The 9,883-nt window shown below is 36.8% G+C and overlaps 1 long non-coding RNA gene across 1 annotated transcript; it reads right to left on the bottom strand.

Annotated features, from left to right (window-relative positions):
* Window positions 1-4,445: 4,445 nt before the first annotated feature.
* LOC138759837 (uncharacterized) lies at window positions 4,446-8,153 on the bottom strand. Its single transcript, XR_011355136.1, has 3 exons — window positions 7,927-8,153; window positions 7,570-7,672; window positions 4,446-4,738 (listed from the first exon to the last, which is right to left on the bottom strand). It is a non-coding gene; the product is annotated as an uncharacterized lncRNA (long non-coding RNA).
* Between the last annotated feature and the right edge of the window lie 1,730 nt (window positions 8,154-9,883).

Genomic DNA, 9,883 nt, shown 5'->3' with positions numbered 1-9,883 from the left:
CAACCACCTCCTCCAGCAGCCCGTTCCAGACACTCACCACCCAAAGTAAAAAAAATGCCCCTCAAGTTCCTGTTGAACCTCTCCTTCCTCATCTTAAACCCATGTCCTCCGATTACCAATTCCCCTTCTCTGACAAAATGCATTCACCCAATCTATTCATCTTATGATTTTGAATCCCTTTATGAGATTACCCTTCATCTTCCTGCTCTCCAAGGAATAAAGCCCTAAAAGCGGATCAACCTCTCCCTCTAGTTCAGCCCCCACCTCTCTGAATCCTGGCCAAATCCTTGGAAATCTTCTCTGCACCTTCTCCAAATTGGCATGTTATATTAATTTTAAAAGTATCAAAAGTTTTGAGACAATGTTGGGGTTAGCTAGTTTTAAGGTTAAATTGCTGGACTAGCAGCTTGAGTTCTGGGCTATTGACCCATCGATACAAATTTAATACCCACTGTGGCAGCTGGGGAATTTAAATTCAAGTAATTAAGTAAATCTAAAATTAAACAAAGGTTGATATTGGTCCATGAAACCACTGAATTGTTATTAAAAAAAAAATTACCTTACAGGAATGAAACCTGTCCTAAGCTGGGTCACCCGACATGTGTCTCCAGTGCAATGCATGTTGTTGATGGTTATCTGCCACCCCAATTTAGGGACAATTAAGGATGGATAAAGAATGATGGCATTGCCAGGAATGATAGCATCCTGTAAGTGAATAAATAAGAGAAAAGACAGAGGACCAGAAGCTTAATCAGAGAAGTAGGTTTACAGGTATTGCTTTAAGGGAACGACGGTGAGTGGAATTCTCGTTTTTTTTAATACAAGAAATGAGGAATAAGTAGCAATTTCAGAAGAGTTCTAGGCTGGAGGATAGATAGGAAAGATCAAGTTTATGAAGGGATTTGAAAGCAAGTTGAGAATTTTTAAATAAAGGCATTGGTGACTGTTAGGAAAAGTGCATGATACCAAGTTGATAACATGTACAAAGATGGCTCTGTTGGAATATTCAAAGGTAGTAAACAGATGAGGTAATTAGATCATTCTAAAACTGTCCTTTACTATGGTGGCATTATGAATAATATTCTCTGCCACAGAGCAATCAAGTGTCATGGGTTCTCCCATAGAAATTCTCTCCATTCCAATTGGGAAAGATGTGCAAAAAAAAAAAACCAAGAATCCTTCCCACAGTGAGAGAGAACTCAAAGGTGGTTTCCTGGAGAGATACACACAATGCACTGAAGCTAGTCTGGTACTACCTTGGAACTGGAGATGTAGTTTGGATTAATACATAGAAGCCAAACAAGAAAAAGGAAACTGTGGAAAAGATGAGGAAATGTACAATTAATGTATATCTGGGAAAGACCATGGCAAATGGAATAGCATGTGGTAAAATCAGTGGTTATCCACTTTGAGTACTGAGAGGTTAAAACCTTTAGCAAGCAATGGGAAAGGTTAATGATAGATAGGCATTTATTGGAAAATAATTTAAGTATTAGAGATGTGCACTTCCATTCCATTTGATTGTATCTGGAATATATGCATAGATTTGATTTCCCTAGGAAAGACAAGGATATTTATGATAGAGACATAGACCCATAGAGTTGCACAGCATAGAAATAGGCAATTTGGCGCAGCACACCCATGCTGATCTTTTTGTTCATCTACACTGATCCCATTGGCCTACATTAGGTTTGTATCCTTCTTTGCCTTGTCTATTTGAGTGGCACTCTGTGTTTCTTAAGCATTACAATTGTATCTGAATCAACCACATCCTCCAGCAGTGATTTCCAGAGATCAAATACTGTCAGTATAACAAATCTTTCCCCTCAGATAACCCTACCATAAGAAAAACACTGACCAGCTATCCTATCTCTGACTCTAATTTTGTATACCTCCATCAGGGATCATGGTCTTAAAGTTACAGGTTGGTCACACAACACAGAGATGCAAAGAACTTTCTTCATCAAGAAGTAGTGACTGATTGAAATCCTCTACTCAAGAGCATTGAGGAGATTCAGTCATTGAATATAGTCAGGATAGAAATTAATACACTTTTGGATAGTAAAGGAATCAAATAATATGAAATTAGTACAGCAAAGTGGCACTGCAGTAAAAGATCAGACATGGTCTTATTGAATGGCAGGGTCAAAGGCACAGTCCTGCTTCATTTGCTCACATTCTTATGTTTCTCTGCTAACTGTCGGTACTCTCACAATAATACAACATGAGTACAGGTACTGCCAAACTTGCAACCATAATTGGGACTGAAGGATCAGTGTATCTCAAAATGGACCAAATCGGAATTTCTCCCCCATGCGTTGAGTGCCAAATACTTAAAGCAAACTTTTTATCAAATCTTTTTTGATGATAACAACTTAAAGTTTCCTTAATTTGTTGATCAACCTTGGCGAATCTTTCCACATTCCTGGTCCATGTTTGCCTTGTTAGTCGGCGTCCCAGGATCCCGGGGTCTGTTGGCTGGGTGCGGCTATCTTGATTCCGCATGCACACAGGAATCAAGATGGCCGCACCCAGCCTATGGACCCAGAATGCTGACTAATAAGTATGCACATTTTGTCTCTTACTTGCCCTGAATCCATTTTATAGTTTGTTAAATACAACATAATCCATTTTTAAAAAAAATGTTCAGTCGTATGTGCAAATGGACATAAGTCAGATTGGTCGCAAGTTGGGACTATAAACCTTCTCCCAGCATCATTAGGAACAATCCTACATCTTTTGTTAAATAAATTCAAGCTGATGTCATTATATTTGATTTATTTTCACCCTAAGAAAAATCCTCCAATAAAGGAAATGTTTTGTAATTATAGAAGAATCAGAATCAAAATGCAATTACACTTTTACCATAAATATCCAGGAACAAAATTTATTCTTCCTTGGAAACTATTATTGCCCATTGTTGCCCACTTGACAATAACAATTCTGATAACACGATCTTTCTGATGTAGGGTTGTAGTGAACTCAATCAACTATTGTGCACTAAAAATGTGAAATCATGAACAATCTATTCATTCTTCTTTTCATCTTATCAGTGTCACATTCAAGATTATTGCAAAATTTATGTAGAATTACAGCCACATGCCCACTTCAGACTGCATTATTGTCCTTCTAACATTTAAGGAAAAATCATTTTGCTGGGTTCAATGAAATGAACCCACCTCTTGGTTTGTGACATTCATGGCATTTTCATAAGGTAATAAAGATCTTCACCGGTATGAATTCCTAATGGTTGAGACTACAGCAGGCAGTCCTTTTAGATTTTCAGGACAAAAAAAAATCACAAATTTTCTTTAAAAATTGTTTTCATTTTTAAGTCAAAAACCTATTGTGTCATAGATAGATTATGGTGTGGTCAGCAGTGAGATATGATGAATATCTCCACTCATGAGGCTGACCATAATTCATTTGTGACTTCTCCAATCGTGAGTTATCTGATCACCCTCAAGAGTAGAGATATTTATCATATCTCACTGCCAGGAATGACACTGTCTCTATTTATAACCATTTGAGAACTCGACCACAGTTAGACGGGAAGTTAGGTCCCCTCAAGGAACAAATATTAAAAACCTTTGGCAAGAGGCATGGTTCCTTGCAAATGATTATCAGTTTGATACTGCAGCCATGATATGCAATGCCTTGTTCTAATTGCAGAGTGGGATGACTGGATACAATTTTTTCTCTCCTTGGTATGACTATGGATTTGCAGAAGATTAGATACATGTATTCAAACATTGAATGTAGTGTTGGCTTTTGACTCGGCCGGGATTTTAATCAATGAAAAATCCTCATCAGGCAATCAAATCTTTTTTTTAAATTAGTGCACTTTTTCCATTTGTCAGAACTTGATGTTAGTTAGTTTTAATTGCAATGGATCATATATTTAGATTCTGGTGCAAAGCTCAATTTCACAGAGTGAACAAATACGCCTACATTTTACGCTGCACTTTTTGTCCGCATCAGAAATTCAGCAGAAATGGTGTAAAAGCAGCATGCAGGTTCTCCACTTCATTTTAGTTGTTTGCAAAGGCAAACTGAATAAGATTAATGGAAATTTGGTGTGTACACCTGCAGGGATCACTAATGCTGAATGGAAGTGGAAAACTACACATGAAATTTGGGACATTATTAGTCCCGAATTCGGGATGTTACCTCTATTCAATTAAATTATTGCTGATCTATACCTCCTTAATAATAATGATTATTATAAGTTTAGTGTTATATACATTGTACAAGGTGCATATGCACCAAAATTCCTACTTGCCACTGTGTGAAAAAAAACACTAGAAAAAAGACTAAATAAAAAACACTAGTATATTTAACTGAATTAACAATTAATATTAACAAGGTAATAAATATTCAATTATTCCCATGCAGGAAAGTGATTTTGCAATGGTTTAGACAATTCTTTTGCAGATTTGGAGCAGACTCTTATTGATATAACAAGAGGAGGTTCAAGAGCTTCATTGCTGTTGGAATTAAATTGTTCTTGAGACCATTGTTTTCAGCCTGCCCAAAGTTAGCAGTGAGAAGAGCTGGTGGCCAGGATGACACAAGTCCTTTATGATGTTGGTGTGCCTTCTTCATGGTTGACTTGATGTGCTGGCTCCAGTTGATAAGATCTTCTGAAATGTGGACTCACAGGACCTTAAAAGTTCAAACCCTCTTCACCTCCACTTCCTCATTTCAGACATGTGTTTGGTCCCTTGACCTCTCCTTTCTGAAATCAACAATAGGCTCTTTAGTCTTGGTGATGTTGAGAGAAAGATTATTATTCTAGCATCACCCAACCAAATTTTTGATCTCCATCCTACATTTTGATTCATGTCCAGTTATTCAGCCAATAACAGCAGTGTCATCAATAAATTTGTAGATAGTGTTGGAACTTAACTTGGCGACACAGTCCTGAGTGTACAGGGAGTAAAGGATTAAGTGAACAGCATGGGGTGTTCCAGAGTTGATGGTCAGTGAGGAGTGGATGATGTAGCTCTTTCATGCACATTGGGATCTGTTGATGAGGAATTCTGTGGTTTGGTCATAGGTTTTACTGGCATGATAGTGCTTCATTTACCCACCTTAGTTTTACACCCCTTAATATTCTAACAAAATCCACTAATTTCAGATCTGAAATGTTCAATTAACCAACCATCAATTAGAGATATCTGCCATTATTTTGGATAGATACATGGATGGGGAGGTATGAAGGGTTATGGTTTGGATGCAAATTGATGGGACTGGGCGTAATCAATAATTTAGCATGGAATAGATGGGCTGAAGGGGATTTTCTGTGCTGTTGTACACTATGGTTCTGTTGACCTAATATTCCATTAAGCTTTTACTTTTTTTTTGTACCTGTCAATGGCATTTGGGATTTCTGTACTTGGATTCCAAATTCTCACTTGCTCCTCTGTAGTTCCTTGGTTTTCTCCATTTTTTATTTTTTAAAAAGTACCCCAATCTATTTTCCTTGGACTCCTGGAAATAGTTTGATCATTTTCAGACTCTTTTCCTAGCAGACTTTGACTTCAAAAACTATTGACCCAGATTTACTGAGGCTAGTGAACTCAGACTGGTATCTCCGGTGGAAAATATAATTATGTTTGTATATTTATAGTCTACAATGCAAGTCTGTGACAGGACTAAATAAAATTAATGTCAATATTAATCACAGTGTCTGTTGGCACTGTTGGATTTGTTAGTCATCTCCTTGAATCTGCAAATTTGTGACTGAATGGATTTTCACTAAAGTACAATTTGTTGCATGGAAAATCACTCTTAATATGATTTTTTTTAAAATTCCAAATTACAATGGTAAGCACTGCTAAATAGACTGGAAGAATGAAGAAATATTTCAGATGATGAAACTGTCTTGCTTGACATCTTGCTTTGGATTATTGATTTCTGGCCACTCCTGTTACTTTATGGTTTTAAAAAAAAGAACAGAATGGAATCATTACCTGAATCTAACTGAACAAATCTGAAGGTGTCTTAGGTTTAGTTACCCTGCACTAGTATGCCAAAACACTAGAATTTGCCCAAGTGGATTTCAATTTTTTTTGATTGCATGTTGATTTTTAAAGCAATGTGGTGGCAAAGAAGGCGATTACGCTGCCTTTCGTAGCACTAGAAGTTAATGCGATGTCTTATCTCAAAATAATATGGGAATATGGTCATGCCTGTTATCAATGAGCAACAGAAGTCCTAGTTAAACATGAAAACTGCTGGTAACACTTTAACAGCAGAACAGGAACAGCTTAAAGACAATTCAAGGTCAATGTCTGTCAAATTGGTTGTAATGTGGTGAGAGGTGGTTATTTGACCATTTGGCATGTTGAGCACGTTCGTTTTCTTTCGTTTCTTTTTTTTTTCCAAATTCTTCTCCCCTTCCCTTGCTTTCTCCTTAATCTCTTCAATCCTATTACTCCTTTGAGAAGTTTTCTAATTCTGGCCGTTTGTTAAATTTCAATCTGAACATCAGCTCACATTCTTTAAGATGCTCCTTCTTTGACCAAGCTTTGACTTTGTAATTTCCATATGTCATTCTAGAATGTGTTGTCACATTTTGTGCATTGCCTTGGGATGTTTTATTCTGGAAATGCATTATTTTTGCAGACATTGATTCTATAGTTCCACAGCTTCACAAACTTTTGTATCTTATTTAAATGTCCATGTCTCATTGTACCAAATATCAACAGGCTAATCTTCAATAAAAACCACTAGATTAACTTTAACATTGTCCTTCCATAACATCAATGTATGTATGGACACTTCCCAACAGTCACTAGATCTTCCTGCCTATTTAGGCTGCCATTTCTACCCATCTAAACATTTCTGGTCTTTTTAGAATGGACATATGCTACTATTGTAAAAAAATATATGAGATATTGGTAATGCTTCAACAGATTTATTACAATTTTAAGATTAAATACTTTGCAAAGAATCCCTCATGACAATTTGTATTTTCCAGAGGGTTTAGTCCAAAATTTTAGTGTAACTTTTTTTTGACAAGTGATTTTGCTAAGAAACTCTAATCAACTTGAGGTAGGACACATCTTTCTGGAGATTAGACTAAGTGTTTGTGCAAGGGTATAACCAAAGGTAAACCTTATACAGACCTATCTTTCTGTTTCTGATCCACATTTTAGCATGTGCTTTTTTTAAAATCTGCCAAAATAAAGGTATATCACATGATTATAGCATTTAATATAGGGTGAAATGACTCAAAAGGGACTGTGAAAAGCAACAAAATTTGAGCATAATTGATCTAGCACACAGAAAGTTCTGTAACCTGTACAGTCCTGTATAGCCTAGCAGCAACAATCACTCCAATCTTCAGAAAGGGGTTGTGTTTAACCTCTAAACAAAATCACGTGGCCTATTCCAATAGGGATATCACTTTTGGAGGAAAAATATCCCAACCCATAAATATGAGACAATTATATTTGTGTTTCAACAGTGTTTTCCTGTTAATTTACATTATGCCTTTCAAAAATTCTGTGGCTCAAATCTTAATTTCAAACTTCTTATCTTCAAAATCATTAAAATTCTTACCCATGTGTCTTTGATTATAAAGGAGCTTCCTTTCAGTTGAGATGAACAGATAGTATCCAACTGGATTTCAACTTGTTTTACTGCCATCATTCTTTGTTTGACTCTTGATAATCAAATGGATAAACAGATACTGTGATTATGTTTCCTCTGGTTCCACACAGTATGAGTGTTAGAGACACACACCCAACATGAAGCCATCCTCATGCCCAAAGATCACAATCACAAGATCAAAAATATAAATACATTCCACTAAATTGCAAAGATCAAATGGACTTTCACTGCTAACAAGTACCAATATCAATCTTTCCCCCTTTTTTCTGTAAGGTTAAGAGACAAGGTAAATACAGAACATCCTACCTGCAGCTTTAATTTTGGAATAAAAATGGAAGTTTTATCCTTCCTTGACATTGGTTCCATGAACATCGAAGACTCCTGCTAAAAATCATTTTGATTGGGGAAAAATTCCTTGTAAAGGATAGAAAATAATGATGTTCATTTTGTCTTGTCATGTCCTGTTGTATGGAGGTGATTGCTTTTGTATTAAAGAACAGATCTTCTAATGCCAATATGCCCAAATTAGGTATAAATGCAGGAATTTGTGAATCATACAGAAGTAGCCCAGTTTAAATCATTTTAAATTTGCAATTCCTATTGAGTTCTGTGATGTCAGCAGTTATACATTGCCGCATTGCAGAGTCTGTGCTGCCCCTGGCACCAGCTCTCATTTGATTCAAACCCATTCTCAACCTAGATGGCGTGCAAGTAAGTTTAGTCACACTGCACAATATGCTGATCTGATTTTGGAATGCTAGAGAATTGCTTGTTTATGATTCACACTTAGCCCATCTTTGGGTTGTGCTTTATACTCATATTTGTTCTTTTCAAAGTTCATTTTCCTTGTTTGGTCTCCCTGGGCCTGGTGTATTTACAGCTGAGGGGCACAGTTCTGACTTTCTCTCTGTCCTTCTATTTAAATCCCCCTTGTCATTATGTAGACACTTAGCCTATGCTCAGCATATTTCAGTACAACACAGTTGTCAGGAACTCAAGAATGAGAGAAACCGAGTCCTTCCCTAAACTACTCCACCTCTATGTCCTCATTTAAGACAGTACTTAAACATTAGCTCTAACAACTCCTGATGTGGCTCGATGTCAAATTTTGATTGATAACATTCCCATGAAGTGCATTGGATGTTTTACTTCTCATCTTATGTACCATTGTGTTGTGGAGTACTATTGAGTCCTACACCTGCACTAACCCAGAGAATAAAAAGCACACCTTCAGAAATTCAACTTTGCTGACCCAGATGCTGCTACAAAAGCTATTTGAGATGGGTGCCCGATGCATTACAGAATTGCTCCGATTCTAACATACCTAACTTTAAAGGTATATTGGATGCAAGTTGATGAGTATTTGAGCTCCAATCATCTCTCACAGATTTAAAATTATTTTTAAAGAATGCTTTAAAATTTCATGCTATTCCCAAATAAGTACAAAACAAAATATCGTAAAACAGCAAGAATCCTATTGAATGTTCACTTTTTTTAAAAAAAAGCAGAGCAACCAAGAAGCAGGAAGAATTGTCCCGTCATAATACAGTGTAATACTGAACACATTCTAAAATAAATTTCTGTCTGTCTGATTGCCCATATCCACCAGAATAATTCTCCCTAAAAGTAAGTTTAAAATGATTTGTGATTCCATACAAGCTCGAAGCACACTTGCCAAATATCTCCACAATGACCAATTGTTTCAAGTGCCACTCAAATATGTGAGATGCTGTCCCTATTTCCAAGCTAAGATAGAAAGAATATAACATCTAATTCGTCTCTGCAAAGAGAAGTCTATCCAGAGGGTTGTTCCGTGGCCGTCTTGGTATATATTTGTAATATTTTAATTGCCAAATTAATTCCAAAGTAAATTAAAAGTATTAAAAGCAGCGAGCATGTGCACGTGTGTTTCAATACGATGCTGACTTGAACGTCGAGGCTTCCCGCGAGCGGTGCCCAGCCTGCTCACTGCAGTCTATCAATCACGGCAGGATAACGCATAATGGCTGCATTTATGACAGGTAATGATTGAGTGCTGTACCCGAGCCCCCTATACACGGGCTTCTCCGCTTTTGTCTTGCTTTGGGCCAGTTTTGTGCTTTTTTTTTGCCTTGCATTCGATGAAATTGTTCTTTTTGGTTTTACCCACAATTTTTTTTTAATACTAAGCTTCAATAAACGGAATCTTTCAACGTTACTGACTGGCAATCTGCACTTTGCAGGGAGAGCTCAGTCACCAGGTACATTACAACGTGGACTCCTG

This window comes from Narcine bancroftii, chromosome 4 (assembly GCF_036971445.1).
Source record: "Narcine bancroftii isolate sNarBan1 chromosome 4, sNarBan1.hap1, whole genome shotgun sequence".
Lineage (NCBI taxonomy): Eukaryota > Metazoa > Chordata > Chondrichthyes > Torpediniformes > Narcinidae > Narcine > Narcine bancroftii.
Note: the sequence above shows the minus strand (reverse complement) of the source record. Positions and strands in the feature narration are given on the sequence as shown.